Raw genomic sequence first — 15,089 nt, 5'->3', positions numbered from 1 at the left:
GAGAGAGAGAGAGAGAGAGAGAGAGAGAGAGAGAGAGAGAGAGAGAGAGAGACTATGAGACTATTTCGGTCTCCATTCCTTTTATTTTAGATTTCAATCCTGTGGTGGCCTTGAAGTTATCTCCAGAATACTATAATTACAGAATATGTCACCACACCCAACATCAGGACTTTATTCTTGACAGAGCTAAATTCTAGTCAGTATCTGTAGCCCCTTGGATCATGGTTCATTTTTGTCAATTTTAATGTCTTAAGTTTTATAATATATCTTTAAATACTGTATTTTATATAAATATGTAGTTCTATAATTACCCATACATTTTGCATATAAGTGTATTATATACTCACACATGAATTATCATATATATAAATCTTATACATTTTATGAGTATATACAGAAATGAATACACTTCAAATATAATTTAAATGCATTATTAAAAATTTATATCTTTGAACTCATTTAAAATATTTTCACATACAGGAATGTAGTTAAACATATAATGTAAATTATACAGTATAAATGACATTGGGTGTGAGTTCAGTACTGAAGCAGCTGACATAGAAACAAAGGAGATGATTTCAAAATAGTTGAAAGCTTTTTCTTCTCACTGCCACTTCTGGGCATGCCGATACGGCCTGGTAGCAGTCCTAACTGCGCATGTCTACATCCCCTGCCTGCTATGGCCTAGGAGCACTCCTAAGTGCGCATGTTCCCCCCAAACCCTACCCCCGCCCCCGCCCCCTGCCCTGTATGGCCTGGCAGCACTCCTAAACGCATATGTCTACCTTCCCTGCTTGGTATGGCCCGAGAGCACTCCTAACTGCGCATGTCTACCTCCCTTGCCTTTAAAGCTGTGGACTTGTTAATCTAGAAGCAGTTGGACTAAGTGAAGCTCTAGTCATTATACTTAATTGGGCAAGTGGCCCTCTGAGCTGTCTATAAACTGTGTGTTCACAATGAGGTAATTAATAACGCCACTTCCTTTCGGGAGACGTATCATTAGCCATTATTTCTAGAAACATGACATTGATCTCTTTATTCAGAGAGGTAATTGCAGGTTTCTGAAAAGAGTGTATGGTTTACCCAACAATTCCCCGCAAATGACATCATCGCTGAGGAGCAAAACCCACAAAATCTGTCATTTCAAATCCATGGCTGGGATTTAATTCCCTAGGTGGGGGAAAAAAAAGACCCTGAAACAGGGAGGGGAGGTATTTTGAGATAGAAATGAGAGGGAAATATAAGATAATTTAAAATTTTAACTTATTAGTAATTTCTTTAAGAGCTGTTGGAAGCAGATAATTTGTGCACAACTGGGAGTATAGGAAGAAGGTAAAAGAAGCCATTTTAAAAAGAAAAGATTGTGGCTGCTCTTTAATAATGGCTTTCCTATTGTATCTTAAACCACACTCACAAATGAACTTGATTTCAATATTACCACGTGAAAGCCCGTGCATTAAATCTAGTTCTTGACCTTAAATAATAAGCACAAAAATGCAGCCACACAGAACTTGACATTTCATATGACTTGGATCTATCCTGTTGAGCAAGAAATAAGCAAAGATTTCAGAGTAACTCCAGGTGAACATGGAGCCCTCAGGTCAGCTCTACACCAGTGTTCACATGAAACTGAAAAGGTCTACCTGCTACATTTCACCTTCTTTAGTGAACTTTCTAAGACAGTAGCAGGGTTTTTGTTTTGGTTTGTTTTGTTTGTTTTGTTTGTTTTTTTAAGAAAGACCTTTATTAACTTGGGTTATTTTCCTTTCCAGTTTCGAATTCACCTGGTTTTCAGAACAGCCCCTGTGCATTGGTTAACGATGCTAAAACCAACTGCATGAGAATCAATGCCTCCAGAAACAACAGCTGGTTTTCAGAAAAGCCCCTGCTCATTCGATACTGTGAGCCTCTTACACGTTGGTGAATTTGGAAATCATGGTTTTTCCAAAACATCTTTCTTGTTTGGCATACATGAAATCACATAGAATCGAGATTCCCTAAGTTTGTCATAAAAACTTGCTTTTAAAAAGATGTCATTGGACCCACAAAATGAAAGATACTGCAAATTAATTAGTTTGAAACAGAGTGCACTTTCTATTTTCTTAGGCAAACCAGGCTGGTTGACATATGAAAAACTTCCTTAATGTATAGAAAACTGCCCATCTTTATTTACCTGGAGGTTAGGGAGTTTGTTACAAGCTGTTTACTCTTTCTATTACAATGTATAATTCTTAAATGTTTGCAATAATGGGTTAACACCAACAATATCACCTTTTTTTAAATCTATTGTGGAGTTAGTGTGTCTTAAAACACTGAAGGAAGCAATACCTGAAGTGACACCACTTAACTGGCTATTCAGTTTCTCCTCTATTTGGATAAACAAGAGAATCACTTGAATATGGACTTTCTTATGAAATCTAATAACTTTCAACCTTGGAACAAAAAAACTGGCACAGGTACAGAGAGTTGGTGAGGTGGTACTGCTCAGACCTGAACAGCATTCAGCCTGCAAAGAGGAAGCCAAAAGAAAAGTGTCTTCCAGGAAAGTTTAAAGCAGCAACACTTTGAGCCCATAAATATAAGTTTAATTATTTAAGAGAAACTTTCTGAAAGAAACTAGCTCATTTAAATTTTAGTCTAATAAACAATGGTGGCTTTTCAATGTGATATTCAAATGCTTAGATAATTTGAACTTCAGGACTAAGATGTTTAATTTAATATTTAACATTAAATTTAATATCTCTGTAACCAAATGAGAAGATATTACATTGAATAATTTGGATTTTAAGATTTTGAGCCTTGGAAGTGGTATTTATTTATGGCTTATGAGTTTTAAAACCATAATCTCATGATGAATTTGGCTAACATTATTAAAAGCCACATCTTAAACATCTGTGCTTTGTTAAATATATTAACTTTGTTAGTACCGTTGTCCTGTTGGATTTTCTTTTTAACATGTCAAAAGGACATGCATTTTAATCTAAGTTTGTCTTAAATGCTCAAATTCCCCTCCTAATTTACCTAGTTAATTATACATATGTGTCATTTTGCTCTTGCAGAAAGCAACTCCATGTAAGATGTACTTGGCACCTGAGAATGAAAAACTCTTTTAAGAGAATAATTACTACTGTTAAGAATCCAAAACCCCATTTTCTTTTTCACATCCAGCCCCAGATACTCTCAATATCCTCCTTAATTTCAAAGGGGGGTGCTCGGGGAGGGGCTGAGATAGGGAAACCCTGAGAGAATCCTGAACTATAGTGTACTACAAAAACTTTCTCAAAAGGACAGGTTCCTGGGGTTTCTTGGTTTTAGGGATTGGAAAGTGTATTGGTGTCTTGGATGCTTCCTTAATATCTTGTATTATTCTACATGTGGCGAATGAACAATAGAAGTCTTCCGAGAGCATTTGAGTCTAACAAATAAATTCTGGCTACATCAACTCAGTGCACGGAGTTGATTTCTGTCTTTCTTTTTCCTGCCTTGATGGGTCTGATAAAATCAGAAGCTTCTCTGCTCTTTGGATTTTTAAGTAGGAAAGAAAGACCAGATTAAGGCCTAGATGCCTCTCCCTGGGCCCACTGAACCCGAACCAAGTGGCTATAGGTCACAGGAACAAGGAGCCCATTGTTGTCTTCATTAAGCAAACCCACCATGCAATGAATGGGAAGCATTTAAAAGGTAAAATAATTCACTAGAATTTGGATGTGTTTCTCTTTAATTAGTCTGATGAGTCCCGAGTCTGAGGACTTGTCAAACACCTGGTATTAACCCTGTGCTGCCGACCTTCAGTCAGGAAAACTCAAGGATGGGTAGAGGGATTTGCTGAATGAGACCCCCCTTTTGTGAGTCTGTGCTCCAGATGAAAAGAATCATTACCACAATGATACTTCTAATTATACTGTCATTAGGATACTCCCTGGGTTAGCGGTGGTGCAGGGAGTCTTGCTTTTAGACAACATGACCCAGGATAGGGAAGAAAGGAGGCCTGGGAGATGGTTAACCCTTTCACCAGACTCAGCCCAACCTAAGTCCCCAAGAGTATAACTCAAGCGCTTGCCACTGACAAACTGTTAGTACACCCTCCATCACCCAGAAGAGTCGTTTGTATGTTGCATTCCTGTTTAGAGTTGAGTACCAGTTCAGCACCAACGGGCATGCTGTTTCTTGGGGTACATCAGCCTCTAGGAGACCTGTGGCCAACCAGTAGGACTTCAGTATTCTTAATTCCAGGGTGAGGATACAAGATCTAAGGCACCAGCTATAGGGCAATGTGCTCACAAAACGGTGGAGTGTTTTCACCAAAAGCCTGGATTTGGGAGTCTGATAGCCTGGAGTTGAATCCTAGCCTTATAACTCATTATATCTATGGCTTTGAGTGAACATGTCTAAGCTTTGTATTCATAATATGCTAAATGGAAATGAGTGGAGGGTCACTGTGGCTCCGGTCTTTATGGCTAGACATGGTAATGAGGGCCTTTAATCCTAGCACTTGGGAGGCAGAGGTAGGTGGCTCTCTCTGAATTTGATGCCATCCTGGTCTACATAGTCCTGAGAGAACTACATAGAGAGATTCTGTCTCAAACAAACAAACAAACAAACAAACAATTGCTCCCACACCACCAATAAAGGAAACAAATAGTTGTGTCTCAGTGCACAGAGATGTTAGGAGGAAAAACGGGTATTTGCTGATTCATTTCTAATACTAAATATCATTAAGTGCACAGCAAGGTTTGGAAAACCATTTGATAGTCTTTTGTGTGAACATCCATATTACACATATGTGAGAACTTGCATATGGAGGCCTGAGGCTTGACACAAGGACTCTCCCTCACCTCAGTCCACCTTGTATACTGAAGCAAGGTCTCTACTTAAATTCAAAGCTGGCTGATTCAGCTAGCCAGCTAAGGGTCCTGTCTTTACTTTTAGAGCCCTTATATAAAGCAGACTGCTATGTCTGTCTAACCTTCACATGGGCATTGGAGATTCTGAACTCAAGCCCTCAAGTTCACATAGTAAGCAATTTACCCACTGAACCTTTTCCCCAACCCCCAAGCTGAAGTCTCACTAAGGTGAGTGTACACATTCCTCAAATTACTAGACACTCGGCGATTCCTGCCTATGTTATGCAGAACCTCCTGACCAAGCTTGTATGTCTGGAGTTAGATATTCATAATATCTGTGGACTCTAGATAAATGTATCTGAAGAAGACTGGCTATCAGTGGAATTCTTTGTTCTCCAAGTTTGCCCGTCTGCTTCTAAAGTACAAGCTCCTCAAAACTGTTTTGGTATAAATGCCCAATAAGACACATTTTTCTAATAAGGGTGGTATGTTTTGTGTTGGTGACATTTGGAGAGCTCAAATGATAATGTTAGAAAAAGTCTCTGAATATTTTCAGGATTTTATTCTTCAGAACAATGAACCACAATGCCCCAAATGGGGTCATGGATTTCAGCGAGAATAAATCCAATCCTGTTGACATCTTTGAAAAACTGTATCTGCCCTAGACTTCAGTTGGCACTGAGATTTAAAAAAAAAAAAGATTTTATTTCACATATTCTTCATACATATAAATGGATTTACATGTAAGAAAAGAATGTGAACTATTTGAAAGAATAGCACTATTTATATTTAAACTATTCTTATTCTTTATGGTGATTCTTTTTGGTCTGTGTTGAACAATAGCCTAGAGAAACCACAGTTTCAGCTATTGTAAAATAAATCAGTCTTGAATTTCACACTTTAAGGGTGTGGATTTTTTCGTGAGGTATAACGAGAAGATTGTATTGAGGGGATTGATATTGCTAACAAATAGGATGAAGAGCCAGTGTCGCTGTGGGATGAGGCGAGTGTAGCCAGGGAATCGTCTGCAGTCTGCCTCCAAACCCACGTCTCCTCTCTCTCTGTCTCCCTCTCTCCAAAACACACATTACCCACATCCTAGGTAAAGATTTGATTATACAGCCCTCCAATCAAACCATTATGCAACATTTCTAATCCAGTAGAGGGGACTTTTATTAAATAGAGTCATTATTTTTATTTTTAAACCCTTCCTATGATTAATTTACAATCCATAAGTGGAGAGGGGGTTGGATCACGCTAAAGTCACTTGATTTTGAACTCCGAAGGTAGCTAAATCCAGGAGCTGCTTAATTTCTGTGACCATTGTAAAGATGACATTGTATTGGTATGAATTTTAATTAAAATAGCAGACTTTGTTTAATCCTTTTATTAAAGAAAAAAATCTCCCAAGATGCAAGTAAAAAAGTTTGTCTAAGACAGCAGTTCATTTTTGAGATCTTTGAATATCTTGTCTTCCTTGCAAGTCCCATAAGCTAAGTCCAACACAATCATTTACTCCCCAAGCAGACAGCTTCCCTCCTATTTCGTGAAAAAAGTAGAGCCCCAAATTTGTTTTTAAGTATAATTAAGGCCCTAAAATGTGTGGTTGTTCTCTGAAAACTCTATCGCTAAGCTTTTTTTGCAATACAAGTTAATTAACTGGATTTAGATATTTGCAAGACGATATATTTAATGGGATTACCGCTCATATAATGTTCTCAGTGACTGATTTGGAGTCTAAGCTCACAGGACTGGGGCTGAATTTCCAGCTCTTTGAGAGTTAATGTTGTGTTAAGGAAAAGTACAATCTGACCCTCATTGTTCATGAATAGGTAAGTTATTCCCGTGAAATGGAGCTGGGCCCTACAAGGGCTGTGGCCTTGCAGATGCGTGATCTGGAAGATGCAGACCATCACATTCCAGCAGCTGCCCCAGGTAGCTGGAACCCCACACCTGAACTCCTCACAAGTTCAAGGCAATTGTGTCTCAGTCAAAATAGAATGGCCCATTATTCACAGTCTGTCTCCCAAGTCGGATCAATCAGATGCTCCAGCCCTTCAGGCTTAAAGATAAACACTCATGTTTTGGTTAGTTGAGAGTTAAAAATGGAAGCAGATAACACTGCTCTGTGCCCTTAGGCCAGGCCATTGTAAGCATGGAATGCTCTAAATCCATCTTTCAATGTGGGCATTCAAAATATTTGTGATTATTTTATTAGACAGGATGGAAAGGTAAGGGATAGTGATGCCCTTGGAAGGAAGATCAGTGGGGAAATGAGAGCTGTTGGAAAGAGAAAATGAGAATGAGGAAGAGAAAGAAAGAAAAAAAATGGAAAGAGAGAGAGGAGGAAGAGATGAGGGGGAGAGAAGAGACTTTTCTACTCTTGGCTACATTTCTCTCTCTCTCTCTCTCTCTCTCTCTCTCTCTCTCTCTCTCTCTCTCTCTCTCTCTGTGTGTGTGTGTGTGTGTGTGTGTGTGTGTGTGTGTGTGTGTGTGTTTTTAAGCAAATATATTTTGGCCCATCAGCTGAATATACTCTACTGTTTCCACAGTTGTTGAACACACTATTAATGGCTATAATTTCAATCTTTCTCTTCAGAGAACTGTTGTAAAAAGAACATTTTAACTAAAATGTTGAAATTTGCGTTAAATGTATAAATATTAGCTCAGTCAGACTACTAGTTCTCACTCAGTTGGAAGGCTAGATCTTGGCACGTAATTCTTCATTTCCATTGTGAATGAAACATTTTTTGTACTTGACCCAGCAAGGTCATTTTGAGAGTATACCTTTAACTCAATTATCACCAGAACCTATTGACCACAAGATGACATTAAATGCATTGGTTCTTGACCTTCCTAACACTGTGACCCTTTAATTCATTTCCTCATGTCATGGTGATCCCCAACCACAAAATTATTCTTGTTGTTGCTTCACAACTGTAATTCTGCTATTCTATGAATCACAATGTAAATATCTGTGTTTTCTGATGGTCTTAGATGACCCCTTTAAGGGGTCCTTTGACCCTCACCCCACCCCAAAGGCATTGTGCCTCACAGGTTGAGAACAACTGCATTAAAGGAAAGTTCATTCTAATTTACTCAGTGGCTTAAGAGGGTTGAGATCTTGGTGTCTTTGGTTGAGCCCACCTTTGATAAGGCCACCCTAGCTTGTTTGCATCTTCATGTTTGTCCAGCTCTGAATGTTTGAAGTTCATTTTATTGGTTGATTGAACTTTGTCTAAGTCCAGGGATCGCTGTTACCCTCTAGCTCCCTTTGCTCATTCTCTTCACCCTTTCCTCAGATCTTAGTTACTTTTTAAGCCTTTGTTGATCTGTAAGAGCAGATAGATCCCTATTTTAGAGCATTGTTACCTGATGTATGGCTCCTGTGGAACCAAATAGAACTCTGCCTTTATGTGTACTCTTGTTCTATTTCTAGTGCAACCTTTTATTTTGAAATCATTAAGATTCATGAGAACATTAGAACTTGGAAGCTTGTGTGGTCATCACTCAGTTTCCTACAATAGTCTTGTTGGCCATAACTATAGTATGATGTCAAAACACTGGTGCAGGTGCTTAGTCTATAAACTACAGGGAGATAGCCCAGCCTATAAATGACTTGGCTTCCATGAAATCATGAGAACCCAGGTTTGACCCCCAGAACCTATGTGAGGAAAAGCAGAGGGCTTATAATCCCAGCACTGGGGAGGTAGGAATGGGTGTATCCATGGGGATCATTGGCCAGCTAGCCTAGTCTGCTGGGTGAATTCCAGGTCCATGAGATGCTCTATCTCAAAGACATCATAGTGAATTTGTCCTAGTGAATGACATCCGAGGTCTTCTGGCCTCCATATATACATGTATATGTACCAATATGAACATGCACAGGAATTTGTATTTACACACAAGTATTGTTATATTACTTTTAATTCGAGTAAAAAAAAAGCTAAAATCCTAGCAGTTCACATAAATGCATGTGTATGCTGCTTTAGGAGATTCAAAGTCTGGTAATGGTCAATGAAAGTGAGATTCAGAACCATTCCTTCCCCAAAGGGGCCTTCCCTCCTCAGCCCTTACTCCTGGAGACCACAGTTCTGCTCTCTATTCCTATAACATGGTGAGTTTGGGAATGCTATGCCAGCAGAGTCCTAGAGTGTCAGCCTCTGCCAGTGACTCTTAAGCTCTTATCATTTCCTTGGGACTCGCTCAAGAAGTTTGAAGGACTCCATCAGTTGTCTGTGTCTCTTTTATGTATCAGCAGTATTCTCTGTCTGAATGGATCCTAGCTGCTTAATCATTCAGTTGTTGGAGAATATTTGTTTTGTTTTTTTCCAGTTTAGGTCTACTACAAATCCAGGTCCCACAAGTACCCACATACAAGTTTTATGTATATTCTTTTCTTAAACAGTAAGTGTAATTGCTCGGTTATGTAGTGTGTACTGAGAAGAAACTACAACTGCTTTGGGCACGATGGCATTGCTCTCTGCTTTCAGCAGCAGCATGGAGAAGTTTGGCCTTTTGTCCTGTGAGTTGTTCCTGGAAGAGCGCAGTAGTATCTACACCTTTGATTTGTGTTAACATCCGACAGTGCTGTGTGATGTTTGTGCGTTTACTTGACATGTTCATTTTCTTTCTTTTCTTCCTTCCTTTTTTCCTTCCTTCTTTCTCTCTTTCTTCCTTCCTTTCTTTCTTCCTTCCTTCTTTTTCTTACAGAGTATCTGCTCAAATCCTGCCAACTTTCTGAGGTTAGTGAGATGGGTCAATGGGTACAGGCACTTATCATACAGACCTAGCAAGCTCAGGTCTATCCCTGGAAATCATGTAGAGGTGGAAGGAGAGAGCAACTCCATAAAATTGTTATCAGACTCTCCACCTACATGTTCCCCTACTCTCTCTCTCTCTCTCTCTCTCTCTCTCTCTCTCTCTCTCTCTCTCCCTCTCTCTCTCTTCCTCTCCCTCTCCCTCTCTCCTCTCTCCTCTCTCCTTCCCCTTCTCTCTCTTTGTGTCTTTCTCTGTCTTTCTCTTTCTTTCCCTTCCTTTCCCCTCCCCCTCCCTCTTCCATTCTCTCTCTGTCACACACTAAATAAATAAGTAGACAATTCTTGTTAGATTTCTAACAGGGTTGTCTGCTTAATACATGGACTGCTCTTGAGACAGTCTGAACACAAGTCCTCTTCCATATCTCCCAGTCTACATTTTTCGAGTCTTCCTCTACTAGTCAGACAATTTCTACCCATTCTCTCATCCATTTTATATAACAACTGTCATATAACATGTAATATATAATATATAATATGGCTGATAAAACTTTTAAATGAAGGAGCCAAGACAGATGGAAGAATTTCCTAGGGGGCAAACTGTGGGTCAGTATCTATAAGATATTAAGGTTCTTTCCTTTCTATCTCATACTGTGACAACCAAGGCTCCTTCACTGGTCCCCTCTGGCACCTTTTTTCCTCTGACTCCTCTCTCCCAGTAGAGTTTTGTTGAAGGAAGCTAAACTGAGATGCTGATTTTTTAATAACAACCTGGTGATTCTTATCTAATAGTAATATCAACCACTGGGCTAACCTAGGGTCTCATCAGATGTTTAATTGGGCTAACCTAGGGTCTCATCAGATGTTTATGTCTCTAAGTCTAGTATTTGGCAAGCATGGTCCTAAAATGTTCTATAGGTCAATGTGACAGAGTGCTTATCATGTAGAAAGCATTGCTGGGCTACAAATCTGATGGCCACTTTGTCTTTTTTCAAGTGTGTGATTCATAGGAGTGATATCACTCTCAAATCAATGGGATTTGTATACTGTTGTGGGACTCACTGAAGGGATAAAATGGGGGAAGATGACATCTGTTTGAAGAGCTAACAAGTTTTTATGAACTAGTGGGATATGCACAATGGCTAGAAGGATTCTAGGACACAGAATAGAGACCTAGGAAAGAGACCTTTGGTGGGAAAAAATTGTAAATTGTCTAAAGCATGACTAACATTCCAGTCACAGAGAAAGAAAGGGAGTATATGGTAGAGAGATAGTTTTGAAATGTATTGACTATTTTTGACCAAAAAAAAAAAATTGAATTAGGCCTGATTCTCTACTTGGCAAGTGGAACTGACACAGTTCCAGAAGTGGATTCTTGAAGTAAGCAGCCTTCTCCTCATGATGGATGCAGACTCAGGATGATTTCGTGAGGTAGGAGAAAGAATTAGAGGCAGGACTTGGGACTTAATGCTCATGATCATAATTTGAATGAATGAAAAATGTTTCCTAAAATATATTTGTATTTGTCCAAAGTCCCTATCCTCATGAAGTTTGAAGCAACAGGAAAAGAAATGTTTATGATTAAATGGCATTGGGTCACGTTTAGAAAACTTATAAATAAACATAAAAGTTCAAAGATCTTACCACTAATACTATAATGTAATCAGAGTCTTAGGGAAAGAACGGCTTCCATCCATTCTCTCATTCCAGTGTTCCCCCATCAGGATCAGGGTAGGCTTGACCACTCACCCCCGTATTCCAATTAAATAGTTGAATAAGGATGAAAAGCAGAAACCAACTCTTCTCTCTCTCTCTCTCTCTCTCTCTCTCTCTCTCTCTCTCTCTCTCTCTCTCTCCCTTTGTGTGTGTGTGTGTATGTGTGTGTGTGTCTGTCTGTCTGTATGTTTATCTCTGTGTGTGTATGTGTGCATGTATGTGTTTGTCTGTCTTCATCTCTCTCCTTGTGTGTGTTTGTCTCTGTCTCTCTCTGTCTCTGACTATGTGTGTATCTGTCTCTGTCTATCTCTGTATCTGTCTCCTTTGTCTCTTTTTCACAAATACACACGAAATGGGAAAGAGAAAAGGTAGCTTTTAAGTAAGTATTCGAGGTTGTTGGGATGACAATTTCTCCCCTAGGCTTAGATATTTGAACACTTCGCCTCAGTGGTGGAACTGTCTGGGGAGATTATGAGAGGTGCAGTCTTACTGGAGGAAGCTTGTCACTGGGGATGGGCTTTGAGATTTTATAGCCTCTCCCCACCAGATAGGAATTTTTCTTTTCTTTTTACATTTTTAAAATTATAATGTAATTATAACACTTCTCCATTTCTTTCCCTCCCTCCAAACCCTACCATGTCCTCTCCTCATTTTTCCAATTCACAGCCTCAGTTTTTCACTAATTGTTTTTGTTTCCTGTTTGTAAGTTTAAGATGTGATTTCTCAGCCTCTCTCTGCTGTCAGGCCTCCCTGCCTTTACGGACTTTGCCTTGGGAATCATACGAATCCACTGTTCTATAAAAACAAAGGGGCTCACCACAAATTCATTTTATGATATGTGACAACTATGGCAAAGCCTCAAAAATCTCTGAAGAGTTAACTCTATTAACCCTGCCTTTCCAAGCAAGACTCACAGCATGCTCCTAAAACTTGAGGAAGTCTACTTTTGAGACAAGATCAATTTCTGTGGAGAGAAAAAGTGTTCAGTGTGTGCACACACAGATCATACTCTCTTCTTGGAATAAGGAGACAGTTGGCCATTGAACATGGATGTATTGGAATGCTCAAAGGAAGCTCCATCTAAGCCAAAGCCACCAAATATAGAATTTTTTGTGACATAAAATATAAACAATTATTGAAATTTAAAGACAAGTGTGCAAATTTATCTTATTAGAAAAAATGACACAAGAGGAAGAGGAGAAAGGAGGAAGGAGAGAGGGAGAAAGAGAAAAGGGAAAGAAAAAGAAGGAATGTCGGAGAGAGGGAAGTGAGGAGAGGAGGAAGAAGAGGAGAGGGAAAGAAAAAGAAGAGATGGGGTGAAGGGATAAAAAGGAGAGGAAGGAGGGAGGAGTAAGAGGAAGAAGGGAGGGAGAAAGGGAAGAGAAAAGAGGGGAGGGAGGGAGGTGGGAGGGAAAGAGGGAAGGAAAATGAAGAGGGGAGGGAGGCACCTTTGGCTCCTGCATGTCTATAAGCCATATCTGTCTTCTACCAGCATTCCTCAAGCTTGGAGGCTGCTTAATTAGAAGTACAGGATGGTTCCTTGCCAACCTTCTAACTTAAGTAAATTCCAGATCAAAACTTCAAAGAGCCTAAAGTACTGATTACAATATGATTTTAGCCCAGAGTCTTAAACCACTGAGCCTCCCTAGCTGTTAAGAAGATACTGACTCAGACCATCATCAGACAGGAAGATTCCAGCTCTTATTTTTAAAGGAGCAGGAGAGAGAGGAAGCCACTGTGGGGCCTTTAGAAACCAGCACACAAGAGACAAAATAAACCATTAAAATTCAACACAATACCCTGAATTCCTGTTAAGTCATTTTTGAAAAGAGAAACAGGCATTGGTTACATGAAGATAAGGCCAAGATGCTTAACAGCAGGTAATTGAGATGCCGTGCTGCCAGAGAAGGAGGAAACAGGGCTCTGTCAATGTGACTAGGACTTGGCCTGGGGAAGCGTGTAAGGTCCACCCAGCACACATTCTGGGTTGTCCCTCTGTTGCCACTGACTTAAACAAACACTTTAGTGTCCCTGTGAGTGTGCATCATGAGATGTTAGGAGAGAACAACCCTTCAGTGTATTCATGAGCAAGTGGCCAGGTCACCTCTGCAAGGGAATACTTCACAAAGTAATACCCCCAGGCTCCAATGCTGCCCTGGAGCAGGCACATGTTAACTCCTTCAGGGCAAGTCTGAAAAGCTTACATTCAGGGTACATTAATCTGAAAACAAGTGTACTTTTGTGTCTCCGGAGGATCTTTTTCATTGCCATCAATTTAGTACACCGATAGACTGAGATCCCAGTTTCGGTATCAGGTTGCCCCCCCACACCCCCTCCCAGCAACCCATCCGAGCCCAGACCTCTCCTCAGGCCAAGCTACTTAATTGAGACTAATCTGAAGAGAAGTGAAACAATGTATCCCTTCCTGATTCATTTCCTCCATCCCAGAGTCTCCTACTCCTTTCTCTCAGTCGCCACTCCAAGTTTCTTGGAAGAGAAAACCAACTGTGGGGCAGAATGAACTCAGCTCTGTTCATTGTATGTTAGTGGCAAACAAGAGAAACACATATGCACATACATAGGGGTACAGGGACATGCCTGCCTGCATACATATACACATGTGCAGATGTCCAAGACGGCTAAACTCGTGTTCTCCTTTGCTCATCCTGATCAGCAAAAGCACAGAAGAGTTCTTCAAGAGATATCTACCTAAACTGGGGAAAGATGACTTTAGATAATGCATACCATCTGCTTGCTGAGAGTCTTGGAAAGATTATTGTTATACATGCTTTGTGACAAGATTTTATTTAGCTTTAATGTTGTTTTCTCCATTAACAAAAATATCTACAACAAAAATTTATGAGTGTGTGTGTGCATGCACGCACACATGAGAGGGAGAGGGAGAGGGAGAGGGAGAGGGAGAGGGAGAGGGAGAGGGAGAGGGAGAAAGAGAGAGAGAGAGAGAGAGAGGGAGAGAGAGAGGAAATCTCCTATGTATCCCTGGCCTGGAACTTGCTTTGTTGTCCAGGCTGCCCTCAGACTCAGAGATCTATGTCCCAAGTGCTGGAATAATTAAAGTTGAGTGAAATAACTCAAAAATTAATATTTTACTTGAATGATACTCTGAGAACTGTATACTTTGTTGTTAATATCAATATTCAAGTAAAATCATTTATGAGTTGGCTACTTGCCATGAGTTGACACAGTGCCGAGCACTTTGCCCACATTAACCCCTATCCCCATGACAACCTAACTTGTCAGCAAGAAAAGTAAAAGGGAATGCGGTGACTTTCATTGACCTGTTTAGAGTGACACAGCTCACTTTTGGCCATGGTGAATGTAGTCATCGGAAGGTAGCTTGAATGAGGGGCCAAGGTTTTCTGGTCCCTATTATGTTGAGTCTTTGTTTTATTCTAAACAAAAAGAAAGGGCTTAAAGGTCTGGAATGCTCAGTGGTTAAGAGCACTTGCTGCCCTTGCAGAGGACCAGAACTTGGTTCCCAGCACCCACATCTTCCAGGTGGCCAGCATAGCTGAAAGAGAGAAAGAGAGCTCCCTGTGGTCTCTCTTTTTAAAAATTAATTACATTTATTTATTTATATGTGTGTGTGTGTGTGTGCAGGGGCATGGTTGTGTATGTTGCACACACATGTGGACATCAGAGGACAATTTGTAGGAGCTGGTTCATTCTTTACATTGTTGGTCCCTGAAATCAAAGTTATGTTGTCAGATTTGATAGCAAACACCTTAACTGCCTGGCCTGCCATCTGGGC

This window comes from Grammomys surdaster, unplaced genomic scaffold, assembly GCF_004785775.1.
Source record: "Grammomys surdaster isolate TR1022 unplaced genomic scaffold, NIH_TR_1.0 66, whole genome shotgun sequence".
Taxonomy (NCBI): Eukaryota; Metazoa; Chordata; class Mammalia; order Rodentia; family Muridae; genus Grammomys; species Grammomys surdaster.
Note: the sequence above shows the minus strand (reverse complement) of the source record.